At 41.6% G+C, this 18,770-nt stretch overlaps 1 protein-coding gene across 1 annotated transcript in view; it reads right to left on the reverse strand.

The window, feature by feature from the left end:
- The window catches only part of Spop (speckle type BTB/POZ protein), a 77,472-nt gene extending 62,133 nt beyond the window's left edge, over positions 1-15,339 (reverse strand). Inside the window, exon 1 of the mRNA XM_021641638.2 lies at positions 15,081-15,339. The gene's annotated coding sequence lies outside the window, so the exon portion shown is untranslated. The remainder of the gene's footprint in view (positions 1-15,080) is intronic.
- Positions 15,340-18,770: the final 3,431 nt, after the last annotated feature.

Genomic DNA, 18,770 nt, shown 5'->3' on the forward strand with positions numbered 1-18,770 from the left:
CATCAATAAGCAGATGGTATACAAATGTATTACCTTAAGGTCTGATTTCACTTGAAGCTCCACTCATATATTTGCCTACTTAACATATTTATACTTAGCCTCATTAATATCCCAAATTTGACATATCTAAAATTTGACTCCTGAGTTTTGATCTTCCATCTAAATCCCACACCTACTCCCATTCTTCTTTATCTTTCAGTCTCAACTCAGTAAATGACACCTCTACCCATCCAGTTGCTTGAGCCAGAAACCTGGAATCATTCATGACACTTCCCTTTTCCTCAACCCCCACATTCAATCTATAATTAAATGGATTCCTTCTTTGACATACTTCTCAAATGCAGTCACTTCTCTCCCTCTTCTCTGCCACAGTCCCACCTGCAAAGATTTCTACTTCATCATACAGGTAGAGACCAGGAATTAGGACTCTTGCAGGCTACCCAGATCTGCTAAACCTAACAAGCAGCCAGCTACAGGAACTAGATGCATTAGCCTCTTCATTTCTACTTTTGTCTCACCTCATCCTAGGCATGCTGGCCTCCTTGCTGGGTCTCTGAACACACCAGATACTAGCATGCTCCATAGCTTTTGCCCTCTTGTCTCTTTGCCCTCCAAAAGACATTTCCTTAAATCTTATCTTTACAGAGATTTCAAGAGGCCCTCTCTAACTAAACCTAGGATTACAACCCAATACTCCCCATTTCCATAGTTTTGCTCCTCGAATTTTCTGTCTAAATTTCCCTTTCCCTTCTCTGCCAATCAAAAGTCAATATTTCTTGATTCCTAGGACCCATATGGTATACGGAGAGAACTGACTCCCCCAAATTGTTCTCTGGCTTGCACACATACATGTGCAAACACAAAATAAACAAAGATGCACTTAAATTTTTTTAATTTTTGAAAAAATGTTAATTTTATGTACTATAAGACATAAATATGTTATTAGTTTATGCCAAGAATATCACATACTTGAAAGAATATCTATCTCTTAAACTCTAGTATTTGAAAATGTTAATTCCTAGGATATGTTTCTGAGAAAGAAATCTAAACCATTTTATGCACTTCTAAAATACAGTATTCATTTTGACGTCATGTTCAGGAACTCAAAGTGACTACACTAGCAACCCAGTAAGATTACACCGTGATGCACTTGTCTCTACGTCATACACTTGCTTCTCCTCCTAAGACTGCAGTTCTCAAAGTATGGTATGCCAATGCTTGGCAGGGACCTTTTGAAAGGTCTTCAAAGTCATAACTATTTCAATAATAATAAGTTGTTGTTTAACTTTATAACTATATTGACATTTGTTCTGATGACACAAAGTAATCATGAACAGAAACTGCTGTGCCTTACATAAAGCAGGGGAAGTGGCATTAAATCAACGTCATCCACTAACAACTTAGAAATAAAGTCAACTGCACTAAGAATGTTCCTTCCGTTTTGTTGAGACAGGATCTAGTGTAGGCTGACCTTCAACCAAACTTCAGATCCTCTTCCTCAACTTCTGGAATGCTAGGATTACAAATGTAGACCACCATGCCTGGCTCAGGAATGTTCTTGATGAAGTAATAAAAATAAACCCATGAATATCTGTGAACAGACAGCACTTCTTAGTTTCTCGAGGACAATGGTTTTGAGGAAAAGAACTTGTGACTGGGTTTTCAGCTCAACTAGCTTCTTTTTCATGAAACACTACTTTTTTCTTGGAAAAAGAACAAACTAGTTATTCAGACATAAATACCTAGCAGACATTTTCTTGAAAATGAAGTGAGTCTGTCACATTAAGGAAAACAACTGACAGTATTTGTTGCCAATGATAAAATCTGAGTGTTTAATTAAAAAAATACAATTTTAGATAATTGTAGCTGCTCGACAGTTTCCCCAACACTGATTTTTTTTCATGAAAAGGATAGTGATCATAACTAAAGTGTTTCTTGAAAATAAGATGTTCTAGACATGTAGATCTGCTGAACTCAGTGAGTAAATAATTTTCCCAGTGACCAGTGCCTAACACTATTGGTAAATCCATCCAACTGTGAACTTGTTCCGACTCTCAGGGAGTTGAGAAAGATCCCTTGAAAGAGTTTGGAGCCAGTCTGGGCGACACGAGGAGATACTATCTCTTTAAATAAGTAATCCATTCAAATGCAAGACATACCAACATATGTCAACGTAACAGTTGCATCAATATAATTTGCAGATCAACACTGAAACCCAGCTTACAAGGAAACTAACATTTGTCAAGTTTTATTATAATATCAAATGTTTGTGATTGCCTGAAATGGCTATAAAATACCTCTCCCTTTTCTAATTGTCCTTTGAGACTACATTTGCTTCCCGTATTTCAACCAAAATTATCTACCACATCAGATTGAACACAGAAGCAGAGGGTCAGGAACATGGCTCAGCTGGTAAAAGTACTTGGCAGGAAGGCCCGACAACCTTGACCCCGAGTTGTCAGACTTCTGCAGCCCCAGCACTGCGATGCGGAGATGGGAGGCTCTCCCCACAGAATCACCCAGAGGCTCAGAAGCTGGCTAAACTGAAGCAAGCAGCCCTGTGGAGACGAGAGGCTCGTCCTCAGAAACAGGGTAGCAGGCGAGAGATCACTTCTCAAAGTCTGGTTCTTACTTACTCACACTGCACATATGTGCTCATGTTCTCTCGCAAATATACAAACACACTAAGCACATACAAACAACAACAATAATGCCTCACATGGGAGGCAGGGTTACATGGATTTCTGTGAGTTCGAGGACAGCCAGGGCTAAAGCAGAGAAACCCTGTCTCAAAAAACAAAAACAAAACAAACAAACAAAAACCCAAGAATATAGAACCTGATATGAAAATTTAACTTGTCTTCCATTAAGCTAGACATTAAAAGGATTTCAAAAATGTGTAAAAAAAAAAAAAAAGCCAATCTCACTACATTTTCAAGGTTTTGTTTGTTTGTCTCTTGAGACAGGATTTCCTTGTGTAGCCTTGGCTGTCCTTGAACTTACTTTTTAGACCAGGTTGGCCTCAAACTCATAGAGATCCATGTGAAACTCAGCCAATGGAATTAAAGGTATATGCCATCACCACCTGACTCAAGTTATTTTTTTTCTTTTTAAATACGATTTAGTGCCTAGGCCCCCCTGCACACATGTAGCTGATGGGAAGCTTTGTCTTCAAATGGGTCACCTGGCAAGTGGAGGGGGGGTTCTAACATGGATTCTATGGCTTGCTTTTGGATCACTTCTTCCTGGCAGGGCTGCCTTGCCTGGCCTCAGAGATGAAGATATGTGCAGTCCTAACGTGACATGATGTGCTGGGGAAGGTTAATATGGGCAGGGGAAGGGGAGAAGGCTCCCCTTTCTAGGGGAAAAGGGAGAGTAGAAGGGGGAAGGAAAAGAAGTGGGGGGACTGGGAAGAGGGGGGTACCCACAGGATGTAAAGTAAATAAACTAATATAAAATTTAAAAATAAAAGAAAAAATATGGCTGACCAAAAAAATACTATTTAGTGTAATATGAGATAAGTTCAGTTAGTTTGTTTATTTATTTTGAGACAGGGTCTTACTATATAGTCTTACTATAGTCCTGGCTGTCCTAGAACTCACTATAGACCAGGCTAACCTCAAACTCATGAGATCCACCTGCCTGTGTGCTGGGATTAAAGGCATTCCTCACCATGCCTTTAATGGTGATATGACTTTATGCACTCTGGGAGGCAGAGGCAGATGGATCTCTGTGAGTTCAAGGCCAGCCTGATGGGTTTTTTTTAAGAGTTATTTATTTTTTATACACTATTCTGCTTGCATATATGCCCTTCATGCCAGAGGAGGGCAACATTATAGATGGTGGTGAGCCACCACGTGGTTGCTGGGAATTGAACTCAGGACCTCTGGAAGAGCAGCCAGTGCTCTTAACCTCTGAGCCACCTCTCCAGTCCAAGGCCAGCCTGATTTACAAAACCAGGACAGCCATGGACCCATGTTTTGCACAATGTTTTCTTTTTTCTTTATTACATGTATTTAGCGTGTATATGCATGGCATGCTCAGTGAAGGTAAGAGGACAACTTGTAGAAGTTAATTCTCTTCTTCTGCCACAGTGGTGGTGAACACCTTTCTGTTGAGCCATCTGTGTTCTACGTTGTAATTTAGTAATGACCAATAGATATAACCCACATTCAAAAAAAGAAAACAAAGTTCTTTTTTTTTTTCTTTTGGTTTTTTTGAGACAGGGCTTCTCTGTGTAGCCTTGGCTGTCCTGGACTTGCTTTGTAAACCAGGCTGTCCTCAAACTCAAAGAGATCCACCTGGCTTCTGCCTCCCTGAGTGCTGGGATTACAGGCATGTGCCAGAATGCCTGGCTGAAAACAAAATTATTTAAGATACTCAAAAATTTTAAGATTATAAGGAGTCCTAAGATTCGTCATTACTCAAAAAAAAAAAAAAAAAAAAATCTGTCTTAATTCCAGCCATTCCCCAAATTTCTATTATATCAAACTTCCCCTTCCCCATAAACAACTGAAGTTGAACCTGAGGCACATATGAGGCCCATGGGAAATCAAGCCTTGGCCTGACCAAATCAGATCTCCCTTAGGAATCTGAATTAAGCTTCATGGAAACTAAAGCTTATTTATAGAGCACCAGAGTCTTCCAGTTCTTATTGCTGAAATCCCTGTGACTGTTCTGGTTCCAGGACTTTCTGAAACCTGGTTGTTTAGCTTTCCTTGTACTATACAGCTGATATATATCTTTTTGATAATTTCTTTGTTTAAATAGGTTCCATTATCCTTATAATCAAGGTTTTAATACTACTGGGCAGGGTGACTCACTTGTAATTCCAACTTTTAGGAAGTTGAGTCAGGAGGATTGCCACCAATTAGAAGCCAGTCTGAGATAAACTGAGATCATGTCTCAAAAACAAAAACAAAAAAAGGAGGAGGAAAGAAATCTTTAGCAGCATCAATTTCAATACTAATGCCATTACAAAACTGTTTTACTGTTGTTTTAATACAATCATACCAAGTCATCTTCCATGTGAAGATCTTATCTTTATATAAAAATTTTAAAAAAACCACACAAACGAAACAAAAGCGAATTGAAATTATAGGCTCATTCAGAACAAGTAATCAGTTGTTTGATAAGGAAGGAAGGCTTAATTTTCCCCCATTTTGGAGGCCACAATAACATCACAAGAACATATTTTAACAGTAAATGACTACATTAAAATGTAACAACCAACCAGACCAGGTTTTTTTAAGGAGCTTGATGAACATAAGAAAGAAAAAGATACTTGCTTATCAGAAAGAACAATCACTGTAAGTTTCTGATCATGAAAGCAGTATAGTAACAGCTCACAGGCAAGCTGGCCAAAGGCACAGAAAAGAAAATAGAGAGGCAATCCTCATATACATAAACAAACACAAATGACATTTTAACAAGAGTAGAGAACAGATGAATTATCCAAAACATAGGGCTGGGTCATTGGGTTATCCTCATGCAAAATTAGATTCATATTTTAGGAATATTCTTATAGAAAGGAAGAAGTTTTATCTTTTCCACACTGAATATCAAAATAAATTGAAGGTACAGACCTATACGTAAAAACTATAAAACATGTAGGAGAAAACAAGACTTAATCATTAGCCTAATATAAAAGAGAATTCCTTCTGTAACACACACACACACACACACACACGTATAGTGGCATATGCCTGGAATCCTAGCACTAGGGAGCCTGAAGCAGAAAGATCACAAGTTTGAAGCCAGCCTGTGTTATACTGCTCGAGAGACTCTGTTTCAAACAAACAAACATCAAAAGGAGCACAAAATACGTCTGACTGTTGTAAAGTTTATCCTGGTCACGAAGACCCACACTTGTAATCTAGAATCTAGTACCCGAGACACTAAGGAAGGAGGATCATGAGTTTCAAGCCAGCCTGGGCTACCAAGTGCAACTTTGTTCACCTCCCCCCCAAACAAAACAAAACTAAACCCTTGGGAACTGGAGAGATGGCTCAGCAGTTAAGAGTAGGTACTGCTCTTCTGGAGAACCAGAGTTGGTTCCAACATCATGGGGCTCAAAATCACCTCTAACTCCAACTCCAAGGAATATTGCGCCCTCTTCTGGCCCCCTGGGCACCCATATACTCATAGCACACAGACACATACACATAAATAAACAAAATTATGATGAATCTTTAAAAAATTAAAAATAAGTAAAACTTAAGACTCAACTTCAATAAAAGAAAAGCTAAAAAAGAATTTAATGACACCCAGTAGGACACCACTACCAAGAAGAAAAAAAACGTGCCAGCAAGGATGTGGAAAATTTGGAACATCTGCGTACTGTTGAAGGGAATGTAAAATGATACAGGCACCATGGAAAACAGAACGAAGGATCTTGAAAAAAAAATCAAAAATAGAACTACCATATGATTTATCAATTCCAACTCTAGATATACACTAAAGAACTGAAAGCAACATTTTGAAGAAAAGTTTGTATACCTATTATCAGAGCATTTCTAACTTAGATTCTGAAAAAGCAACACAAAAATGTCAGGCACTGGGGCTGGAGAAATAAATGGCTCAGCTGTTGAGAGCACTGATTGCTCTTACAGAGAACCAAGGTTTGGGTACGAGCATCCACAAGGCAATCCACAACTACCTGTAATTTCTGCTCCAGGTGATCCAACACCCTCTACTGGCCTTTGGAGACACACATGGTGAACACACATACTTTCAGGCAAACACTCATAAACTAAAAATAAATAAATATTTTTAATAAATGACTTTTTAAAAAAGGTTGGGCCCCATGGCTTAGGCTTGTAATCCCAGTGCTGTGTAGACAAAAGGATCCCTAGGGTAGCTTGCTGGCTAGCCAGTCTATACCAATTGCTCATAAGCTCCAGGCCAATTAGCGACCTCTCTCAAAGAAGTTGGTTTTGTTCCTGGCAATGGGACCCAAAGTTGTCCTCTGGCCTTCACACACACATATACACATGTAAAAAATGATTTCATATAGTTGGGTGGTGGTATACAATGGAACTACCCTCTCTGCTTTTCAACATGTTTAAAGTATTTTATACTCAAGATTATTTATTATTTTGGGGTAGTGAATATGGGTGCACGTGGAGGAAAAGGTTAATGTCAGGCACCTTCTTCAATCACTTCACGGTGTGCTTAGAGACAGAATCTTTCACTGAACCTACAGTTCGCTGATTTGGCTAGACTGTCTGTCAAGAAAGCCCCAGCAATCCTCCTGTCTCTGCCACCTGGCACTGTGATTATGGATACAAGGTGCCATGCTGGCTTTTTCTGGGTGCTAGCGATCCCAATTCAATCTACCAACTGAGTTTTCCCTAGCCCCTAAAACATAGACCAGACTGGGCTGGAATCTGAGGCAACCCTACCACGCTGCCTCTACCCTCCAAGCACTGAACTACTGGTGTGCACCACTACACTCAAATTATAATGTAAAATTTAGGGCAGGCAGTATAAATGGCGTCCTATATTAAAAAGCTTATTTTTATTTATAGCAATCTTCTACGTGTTGCCTTTTAATAAATATCAGGTAAAAGAGTATATACATCTCAATCTAGGGAGATAAATAATTACATTTTCCCTCTTACAAATAAAAAAGCAGATCTGCAGACAGGGGAAATGAGAAGTTTTTGGAAAACTTATGCAACCCCTCTCTGAGGTAGCTGGTGATGGCAGGAAAATTTATGGCAGCAGCTTCTCAGGAACAGTCAAGACTAATGGTCACTGTCTCAAGGAAGACTTACTCTGTTTAATTTCCACTCTTAAGAGCTGTATGCAGCTACCCTAAAGCTGCATAACCAGCTTTGCCACACGCAGAGAGCACCTCAGCAACTTCTGTCAACGTGAAAATGTGACTCTCAGACCTATGAGGTAGCTCAGTTGGTAGAGGCACTTGCTGTGAAGCCTAACAACCTGAGTTTCATCCCTGGGACCCACATGTTAGAAACTGAGAACCAACTCTGACTGCCACACACACACTGTGGCACACATGTACCCAAACATGCACACACTTACACACACACACATACAAACAAATAAATATAATTTTAAATAAATAAAATGTGGCTATAGGAATAAGAATGATGGCCCAAGAGTTCATTCAAAACTCTACTTCTAAAGTATTTTCCAATGATGGGAGCTTTACAAAAACAAAAGTGAAAAAAGCAACTGGATCCAATTTATTAGCAAATGTGTCCACAGAGCCTTTCAGAGTAATTTTACCATGCCTGAAAACAAACACAAGAAACAGGTGTGCTTCCTCAAATACACAAGCAGAATTTAATGTGGAGCCAGAAATGTTATGAAACCAAACTAGAATAAATAACCGTGTAAATATGAGATGATGGTAAAAAGAACTTGGGAAATGGCTTTCAAATAAGTATCAGAATATTGTTACTGTCTGCAATGCTTTGAGTAACCTGAAATCTGGGAGATTATTCAAACTATCACTGCATAGAAAGATCTAATTAAACATTTTTTTTACTAAGGCAAGAATTAGTTCCCACCCTAAGACCAGCTACAAAGTGTGGCTCTAGTGTAGCTTTTCTTTATGTTAGTCTTCATTAGTGTGACAGAATTGCAGAAAGTACTCAAATAAGCAGACATTTTCCCTGAGTCTACAGTACATAGTATTACAGGACACAGCAATGTTCCAGACCCCGAGTTAAGACAACTGGGAATCAGAGGTCATGGTTTGGCTGAAAATTTTCCCTAATTAAGAACAATTTGTCTTGCTCCTTTTTAAAGATGAAAAATCTAATGATAATGAAAAAAAATATGCTATAACAGCAGAATCTTACATAACATTCATGTAGGGAAATATATATAGAAATTTTAAAAGACATACTTTAAATGAAGAAAAGGAAAGAAAAGCAAATACTTATACACATACCCACAAAGACTTTTATATAATGTTAAAACACCACATGCTCCAAAAAGTTTGTGTGACAAACTCCCTATGTAGCTAAAGGCTGCCTTAAACTTCTCCTCCGGCTTCACATTCCAAGTGCTAGCTCATAGTTGTGGACCGCATGCCCAGTTTATGTGGTGCTGGGAATCAAATCCAGGGCTTCCTGCATGCTAAGCACATAGGTAAGCACTCTAAGAACTGAGCTACATTTCATATATTTCATCTCAGAAAAAAAAAAGGACCTCCAATGTTTCCTATAGCCAACTTTATGTTCACATACGAGATAGCAATGCTGTCACTTGGGACACTACCTAACTGTCACAAAGAATATTCAAGACAAATTGTGAGTTCTAAGATCTAGATCCCAGCAAAGCCAGTAGCAGAGAAGTGAGTCAAACACTGGGAATACAGAGTTAAAATAATGACAACTTCGTTTTTTAGAATTTAGCTACAGAACCCCATAAAGGAATGAACAACCTAATTTGCTGAAAAGGAAGCTATAGAAAGGTAAAGTGGGGGACTGGAGAGATGGCTCACTGGCTAAGAACACCAGCTGCTCTTCTAGAGGACTGGAGTTCAATTCCCAGCACCCACACTGCAGTTCATAACTGTTCAGGGGATTCCCTCTTCTAGTCTCCAACGGCACTGCATGAGTAAGGTGCACAGACACACATACAAGCAAAAGACCATGCACATAAAATAAAAATAAAGGTAAAAAAAAAAAAAATACAAAGGGGAAAAAGAAAGGTAAAATAAGGGTTGCACATCTGGGAGAGAAAAATTACAGAGCCAGAAACTTCTTACGGCAGAAAGCAAGGGTGCGCTCAGATGCTGAGCTGACAGGGCTCCGGAGGCAAAACAAGGGACATCCTGTGCATCGTAAAGAATGCTGTAACTGTTGGTAAGACAAATATATTAAAAGCCATGCATGCAAGATGGTACTAACAGAAAGAAAAAGAAGCTACTCATTTGCTACCAGTAAGGATGACTATTTGAGCTATGGGGATGACCTAAGGTAGAGCATTTACTTGTCTCCCGTGTTCCAGGCCTTCAATAAATCCCCAGGACTGCTGTTGATCTGTGGCCTTTCTAGCTGTCTATTAATTAAACCACCTCCTTACTCAGAAAATATTAAATGGAAAGAAAGATCCATCTCAACTTTTTTGTAGAAACTGTAATTTACTACTAACTAACTAGGGAGAAATTTATAGAAAATCGAAAATTAGTCAAAGGAAAAGAATGGCAGGATTTAAAAATCACCATTTTGCAACTACCGAATTAACTAAGGTTGGAACTGTCATCTTGCTGGAGAGATGGCTCAGCGCCTAAGAGCGCAGCTCTGCTCTTGCAGAGGTCCTCAGTTCAGTTCACGGCAGCCACATGGTGGCTCACCACCATCTATAATGCGGTCTGATGCCCTCTTTTGTCCTGCAGGTGCACATGCACATAAAGCACTCATACATTAAATAAATAAATAAATATTTTTAAAAAAACTGTCATCTTAAGAGAAAGGCTACTGGAAAAATAACAGTAGCCAAAGTGGGACCACTCTAAAGACTACCTGCTGATTATAAAAGGAGGGGATTTCACTGAGGAGTCTGGGCTTCTTCACCTAAAACACACAACCAAGCCCCATATCATTAACAGAGGACTCTGGTGCTATGCTTTCTCTAAAATTGTTCAATCAGACTCTAACCAAACCTTTCGGTCTCAGTATCAGCTTATACTGATAAAAGAACAAATTTATTGAAACAAACAAACAACAAAAAAAATTAGAAAATTCCAAGAGATGATATACAATGGAACACAAATGGCTGGTCTCTTCAAAAAGCAAACGCTGCTAATCCTGCGTGGCTTCAGATGGTTCTGAGACTAAAGAGACAAGTTTGAAACAGGGAAAACAAACAATGGCGGGAATGATGGTAATTGCCTTTGATCCCAGCACTTGAGAGGTAGAGGCAGGTGGCTTTCTATGAATTAAGCCAGTCTGGTCTACATAGTGAGACCTTGTCTCAAAATATAAAATAAAATTTGAAATTACTCATAATTGCTTTGTGACAAACACTGTAAGAACGACTGAGTAAAACAATGTATTTCAAGAAGATGCATCTAAAGGGTAAAATATATCTGCAATATATGTTTGTATATTATACATCCTAACATATATATCACATACAAATTTAAAAATACAGCAAAAGTGTGAACAATTGATGTGGAAAACAGAAGGGTAATAATTGTAGCATCCTTTCGTTATTTTGTCTTTTTTTTTTTTTTTTCCAGAGCTGAGGACTGAACCCAGACCCCTGTGCTTGCTAGGCAAACGCTCTACCATTGAGCTAAATCCCCAAATCCATGTAACATCCTCTCTACTTTGCTGAATGTTTAAACTTTCATTTCAACAGTTGGATAAAAACAGAAACCTCAGCATACACTTCCTCCAGAATCTTTTCATTCATTCATCTTTTGGGGGGAGAGGGAAGTAGGGTGGGTGGGGTCTCACTATGAAGTCCTGACTGGCCTTAAATCCCCAGAGACCTGCCTGCCTCTGCCTCCTGAGTGCTGGGATTAAAGGTGTGTGCCACCATAGCCAGCCTTCTCTGTTTCTTTACAGCTCATAGTAAGGTACTCTGCAATGAGAAGACTGCTAAGACCAACATTTTGATGGAGATAATAAACACTTGGTAAAGTACCTTAACCACTGGGTTGCCTTTTTGATTCAACAAAAAGCAGTTCACCTGCTTTTGGTCATAGCTGCCAAATATATTTGAGGCAAAACATCAAACGTAACTTTTGAAGTTCCACACAAAGAAACTAGAATCTGAGAGTAAAAAGGAAGAAACTGGAACTCAGGTCTCATATGCTCTCCTAGGACTGCCATGGGTTTACTGTTACCCAGGTGTGCGACGTCACTCTTATGGCATTGTCCTTCCACCGAGGAGTGTTCTCTAATGCTCCTGACACACAAAACAGTGACAATTCGTCCACAACGCAACGGAATGAAACTATATAACCAACTTAAAATCTCAGAGAAAACACTGCATAAGATTTATTTTTAAAGTATGAGAATGTTGATTAGGAAACAGGCAGATGAGCTGTTGGCAACAATATAAATTCATAAATCTCTGTGGAAAACAATTCAGTAATACTGCCAGTATTAAAATGCATTCATCTATTGGTCTGGCACATTCACACAAAATTAATCCAAGAGACACAGAAAAAAATGAATTGTGGCTCTGTGAGCCTAATGTTAGGTAAGAACTGGCTGATGGTGGAACATCATAATGCAATGCAACCCTTGTCACTTTTTAAAAAGGAGATAATAACACACACTATATGAAATGATCACCAAGATAAACTGAGTGAAAAAGTGAAAAATGGATATAGCACCTTACCATTTGTAGGGAAAAAAAAAAAAAAAAGATACCAGAGACTATGTAGGTGACTGGGCATGGTGGCACATGCTGTAAACCCAGCACTTGGGAGGCAGAGGCAGGCGGATCTTTGTGAGTTCAAGGCCAGCCTGGTCTACAGAGTTGAGTTCCAGGACAGCCAGGGCTACACAGAGAAACCCTGTCTCAGAAAAAGAAAGAGACAGAAAGAAAGAGAGAAAGAAAGGAAGGAAGGAAGGAAGGAAGGAAAGAGTATCTTAGTAGAAGTGGCACATACCTTTAATCCCAGCACTTAGGAAGCAGAGATAGGTGGATTTCTACGAGTTCAAGTCCAGCCTGATTTAGAAAGCAAGTTACTGGACAGCCAGAGCTACACAGAGAAACCCTGTCTCAGGCAAAAAAGAAAGAGAACAAGAAAGAAAAAAGAAAGAGTAACAGGAAGACTATGTAAATAGACTCTAGAAGCAGAAGATGCTACCTTTGGAAAGGTTAATTTGATGGACAGGAGGAGAATGATGGAAGGTTTTTCATTCTCACTGTGTACCTTTTGAATTTTTTCACATCTGTATTGCCTTTTATTTTTAAAACAAGTTTCAGCACCAATAAGAATTAATTAACAACTTATCTTAATCCTAAAAGTGTTCCATGCTTTTGTACCATCAAAAATTTAAATAAGGCTTTAGTGTATTCAAAGACAAAATGCTTCCAGATAAGAACAAAGCATCCTAGACGAAGAAAGCCTACTGTGAAGAAAGACGAGCATTACCCCAATAGTTTCACTTCTAGATTTTACAAGAGCCTGATCCAAGTGTGGAAGAAATGTGGGGCTGACACAATAACTTATATTACAGGTGGGGGATGGAAGCTGAGCGTCTAGCTCTTTCCCAACAGAATGATATACCCACCCACCCTGGCAACCACTGTGCTTCTTCTGTGTAATCTCCTAGTTCAAAGAGCAACATGGCAACTGAACACAGCACAATAGACAGCTGAACCACATAAAGGCCAGCATCAAATGAGGAAGTAAAACGCGTATATATACTTTAAAGCCCAGGAACATAAGGTTCTAGAGTTAAAATGGCAACCAAAACACATCTTGAAAGAATACCAAAGAAAGAACATGAAGGAAAGGGAATTTCAAAATAATGCTGAATTATATCCCACTCCCAGGAGTCTAGCCGCGGCACAGGTTAGCCAAACAACTGAAAAACAGAAAATGTCCATTCTCTCCACTGAACAATTTGGCTATTCATTTCAGTACAATAGCAAACTTCCTGCTAGTGAAGCGTTCACCTTTGGGACCCAGATGTGGTAGTGTACACCTAGCACTCAGCAGGCAGAGGTAAGCAGATCCCTGTAACTAGTCTTGAGACTCCATGGTCTGCATAGAGAGTTCCAGGCCAGCCATAGCTAAATGAGACCCTGATTGTTTCGAAGACAAACATGCAAACAACAACAACAGCAAAAAATCTTTTTCCCCTCATGGTAGACGCAAACTCTAGTGTGACAACACAGCAGCCAACTAAAAAACCAAGTATAGTCTGCCAACTAAAAGCCCAGGTCCTAAATCACTGTAATATTTTTGTAAAGTTTCTCGTTTTAATTTTTTTGGAACTTGCCAATATAAAAGAATTATCACTCGTTATTTGAAATGAATAATTCTGAACCAGTTGTTAAATTATTTCTGATTGCCTCCGTTTTCATATGGTCACAGAACATCACTGATGTACAGCTAAACTGAAACACTAAGGGAGTACTTTCTGACACACACACACACACACACACACACACACACCGCAAAGAGCCAAATAGGTCACACAAAGTAAGAGGGCTGAAATGAAGCTCCCGATCGCTTGATTTCCGTTTTGTTGTTGTTACCCCAAGCCTTAAACCGCGTGTGGCACTCATCGCTCCCTTCTCTAATTCTGTAAAGGCAACTTGGAATTTTACTAAGGAGGAATTCCCACCTCAGTTGATTTTCCATGGCCCTTAGTCCTTTCTTAACAAGGCTATCAAAATCCCCTGCCAGAGCAAATGAGTTGAACTCACTCCCAACATTGGGGAAAGTTTGTAGTAACGGTTCAGCGTGACGACAGGAGTGGTAGAGAGGGAAGTAACTCTAGAACTACAAGTTGCAGTCGGTTTCAAAAGAAGGGTCAGCGTGGGACACGCTGGCTCTAGGAAGGGTTGGTAGCCTGGGAGTCTCTAGGGCAACACCAGATGCGAAGAGTGCTTTGTCCTTAAATCCCTCGCATAATTTAAATTCTCCCTCTCGGATCGGAGCGACAAGCTCACTATTGGGTGGCAAGTCTAGCCCTGCCTGGGAAGAAGGCGGGCGCGTGGTCAAGAGGCTCTTTATCCCGCAGGTCCCTGCAACACAGCAATGCGCATGCGTCCTGAGGCAGCGACCAGGCACCCCGAGCTCCTTCACATTCGAGCATGCGCAGTTCTCCATCTCGCCGCAGGCGACAGCTCACTATTTGGCAAGGGGGATGGGGCTGGGATAGGATGGTGAGGGAGGCTGGAGGCAGGGGGCGCGTTTGTGTTTCCTGAATGCTTGAGGTAGGAAGAACGGACGGCTGACTAGGCTCTGGCTTCCTCAGGCCATGAAACCAGTGTAGGAAATGGGGCGGAGAATAATACACGAGGGAAAGTGTGTGTTGAGGGGGGGGTCAGCACTTCTCAAGGAAAACCCCCGCACCCCAACAGGCCAGCCCCCTTCCTCGACTCTTGACACACACACTCACCTGAGAACGGCGGCGACAGCTGCTGGTCCCCGTCCCCCTGCGCTCGCCTCATACTGCCCGCAACATCCGGGACCTGCGTGACCGCCGATACACAAATACACACTCTCGGAGCGCGCACACACATACAAACACACACACACACACACACACCACACATACACACACACACACACACACACACATACACACCGACACACACCGGCCTGGGCGTCCTGTCGTCAGCACGTCGACGCAGCGAGCGCGTACCCGCCGGGCCCCACCCCGCGCGGCCTCCTCCCCTGGCTTCCCGCCCCGCCCCGCCTCGCCCCGCCCCGTCCGGCCCCGCCCCGCCCCGCCCCTCTCAAAGCTAGTCCAGCTCCTCCTCCTCCTGTAAGACCCCGCCTACCTTGCCTAGTGCGCAAGCGTCGCGAGGCGGTGCCGGGGCCCGGGGATTTGAGCGGAAGGCGGGGCCAGAGTGGAAAGAGGCGGGAACTCGGAGGGGGGCGCGTGGAGCGCGCGGAAGTTCGCGCTGAGGTGCGAGGTCCGGAATGGAGAAGGCAGAGATCCAGGGACCCGGTGGGTGGAGCAGCGCAACAGGCATTTTACAACTGAAACCTGGGTGTGCAGTTTGTGGATTACAGATGATTTCGCTCGTACTTTCTTTTTTAGTCAACTCTCAGTAAAATGTTTTCTGGACTTTATAACGATTGCTAGAGACTTTAAAAAAAAAAAAAAGAACTTTTTACATTTTTGTTTTTGCATGGTTTTTGAGATAGGGTCTCACTACGTAGCACTGGCTGGCCCGGCACTCTTTGTGGACTGGCTGGCCCCAGATTCTTATGTGTGGCAAGCCTAGCCTGCAAATGCGAACAAGTACTTTGTTCCAGCGCTGTGGGACGCGGCTAAAACCCCCCAGCACTCAGGAGGCAGAGGCAGGACAACGTCTATGAGATTAAAGCCAGTTTGGTCTACATGCTGAGTTCCAGGCCAGCCAGAATTACACAGTGAGACCATGTCCCAAAAACTAACTAACTAAATTAACATTTAAAAACGACAACCAAAGAACCATTCTTTCTGGGAAAGGCAGAAGGGTGTGTGTGTGTGTGTGTGTGTGTGTGTGTGTGAGTGTGTGTGTGTGTGCGCGTGTGTGTGCGTGTGTGTGTGACCCAATGGAGAGGAAGCTGATTCTGCGACAATTTCTTGACCAGGACACCTGAGTCCCCAGTCTGCCTCATGTCTTTGCTCCCATGGACCAAAAGTGATTCCCAAGTTGAGTAGAATTATCTCAGACCATCTTAGCCCTCTAAGAAAACAGTCATCTTTACGTTGAAGTAATGATGTCAACATATTTGTTGTTACATTCTTTGATTGCCTTAAACTTAAAATAAAATTTAAAAAAAAGCCCTCAAAATCAGAAGCAGACTGTGTCTCCTGTATATACAAATCAGGCATGCAGCTAGTCCGGCCACCAAAGAGCAGCCACCCACTGACCCTGTGGGTCATGAGGTAACAAGGTTGCAGCCTATCTTGGGAACAGCTTCCTGGAGTCCTAACTGCTTTCCAGGCCTGTGGGACAGTCTCCAGGAGACTGTGCTCCTGTCTCTTGCCACATGCTTCTTGGTGAGCCTGTTCAGCAGGGAAGGCTGGCAGCCCAGGAACCGAGCCTGGGGGATGGAAAGAACCCCTGACAGCACCAAGCTGCCTTTAACTTTCAAGTACAGAGCAAACCCCATAATCCTCATTTTAAATGACCTAGGAATCACGGGCAAAACACTAGAACCCCCCAGAGCTTATACAACCTGTCTTCCAGATAAAAGTACTCTTCTTCTTCTTCTTCTTCTTCTTCTTCTTCTTCTTCTTCTTTTTTCTGCTTTATTATTTTGGGGGGTAGGGAGGGTTGTTTTGAGATGACATTACATAGTCCAGGCTAGCCCCAAACTCACTATTGTAACAGAGGATGGCTTTGAACTCCTGACTCTGAGTGCTAGGATTGTAGATGTGCTCCACCATGCCCAACCAAAATGATTTAAGCCCGGAGAGCCTAGACTCTCTAATGGTAGGGTCAGTGTGCTTGCCTCTGAAGTGAAAAGAAAGAGCTCTTGTCATCTGTTAGGCAGATGTTTGAAACTGCCCAGTTAGATTTCATTTATCATCATTATCAATAAACACTTCTCTCTTGAGCTGAAGCCAGAGAGGTGTTGGGTCCTTGTAAAAATGGAAAATGTCCCAGTGCTAACCTGGTGACCAGTTACAAGTCACTGGCTCTTCATGCCACTGAACCTGTTTAGCCACCTGTTCTGATTTCACAGGAAAAGCAGAGGGAGAAAGAGAAAGAGAGCCCCTAGGAAAAGGAGCATGGGGAAGAAGTGCAGAAAGACACGGTTACGGGAATGGACATCTGGTCCAGCTCCCTTACCATTGAGACTAATCCTTACAGTTTAACTAGACTCTGCCCAGGATATGGGAGAGGACTCCTCCGGGTCTAGAATCGGTGCCAGCAGCTTGTCCAGACTGAGCCTGAATCCCCAGTGATCCGGAGGGCCATAAGAGGTCCTGCTGCCATCTGCAGCTCGGCAGTGAGGCTCCCATTTTACTGTGAGGACCACACCACCCACCTGAGATATGATCCCACCAGCCTCTGCACAAAGGGCTTTGATTTGGTGTGGAGCTGATTAAATGATTGTAGATGTCCTTGGAAGCACTATGTGCAAGAATTTTAAACAGCTTCTCCTTTTTAATATGCACTTCCTCTTCGGTTTTAATTATTTTGTTCCTACATTTTCCCTTTCAATTTACTAAAATCTAGAAATGTAATTAGAGCAGAGGCCAGGCTCAGAGAAGGCTGCCAGGATTTCTACAGCATGATTAAATATACCAGGCATCCCTTTAGTGTGGGACTGAAAAATAAGATTCTCATTATTATCTTTCCCTTATCCAGGAAAGAATCGGCACCACGTACTGATCTGGATTTATTGAAAATGCAGCACTAATTAAAAACTCACCCAGCCTCTTGACAAGGTTTGGGTAAAGAAAAAAAAAGTTCAGTTATTTAATTATTTCCTCCATTTAATGTTTTGTTGTTGTAACCACAACAAGCAGAGAAGCCCCCGTTGCTCCTCTTTCCTCAAAATAAAATTTTTCTCTCCTCATGAGGGACTTAATGAGGCTTTTATCTATGCAACAACAATCAAGCTTACAATGGCACCAATTCAATTCACTGCTCCTTGTGAGGCTAGGAAACATGCAGAACTCATTTTCTTAATCCAAAACACAAACGACAAAATGTTCATTGGCTGTCACGAGCCACGTCTGGGCAAGGGATCTGTCCCCAAAGACCCTGGGATGTCTGCTGTTTATTTATTTTGCCAACACGGATCTTGGGCTCCATTTTACAGTTCAATAAGCAAAGGCACTTTTTTTTTTTTTTTTGGAACCATAGGGGAGGTAGAGGCAGGCCAGCCTGAAGAGAAGTATGTAAGCACTTTAAGAAGGCAGGTCTCTTGTCTTTGTAGAGTTCTTCAGTCGGTTCAATGACAGCTTTGAACCCCACCTCCCAATCCCCCCACAATGGCTGCCGTGTTGGGGTCCTTCGTAGCGATGGATTTACAGGAAGACCAGTAGGGAATACAGTTCTGGATGCTGGCAATGTCCAGCCTAAAGAAAAAGAGACAGGTGACACATTCAAAGACCCAGATGTAAGATCACAAACAA

Source organism: Meriones unguiculatus, chromosome 7, assembly GCF_030254825.1.
Source record: "Meriones unguiculatus strain TT.TT164.6M chromosome 7, Bangor_MerUng_6.1, whole genome shotgun sequence".
NCBI lineage: Eukaryota > Metazoa > Chordata > Mammalia > Rodentia > Muridae > Meriones > Meriones unguiculatus.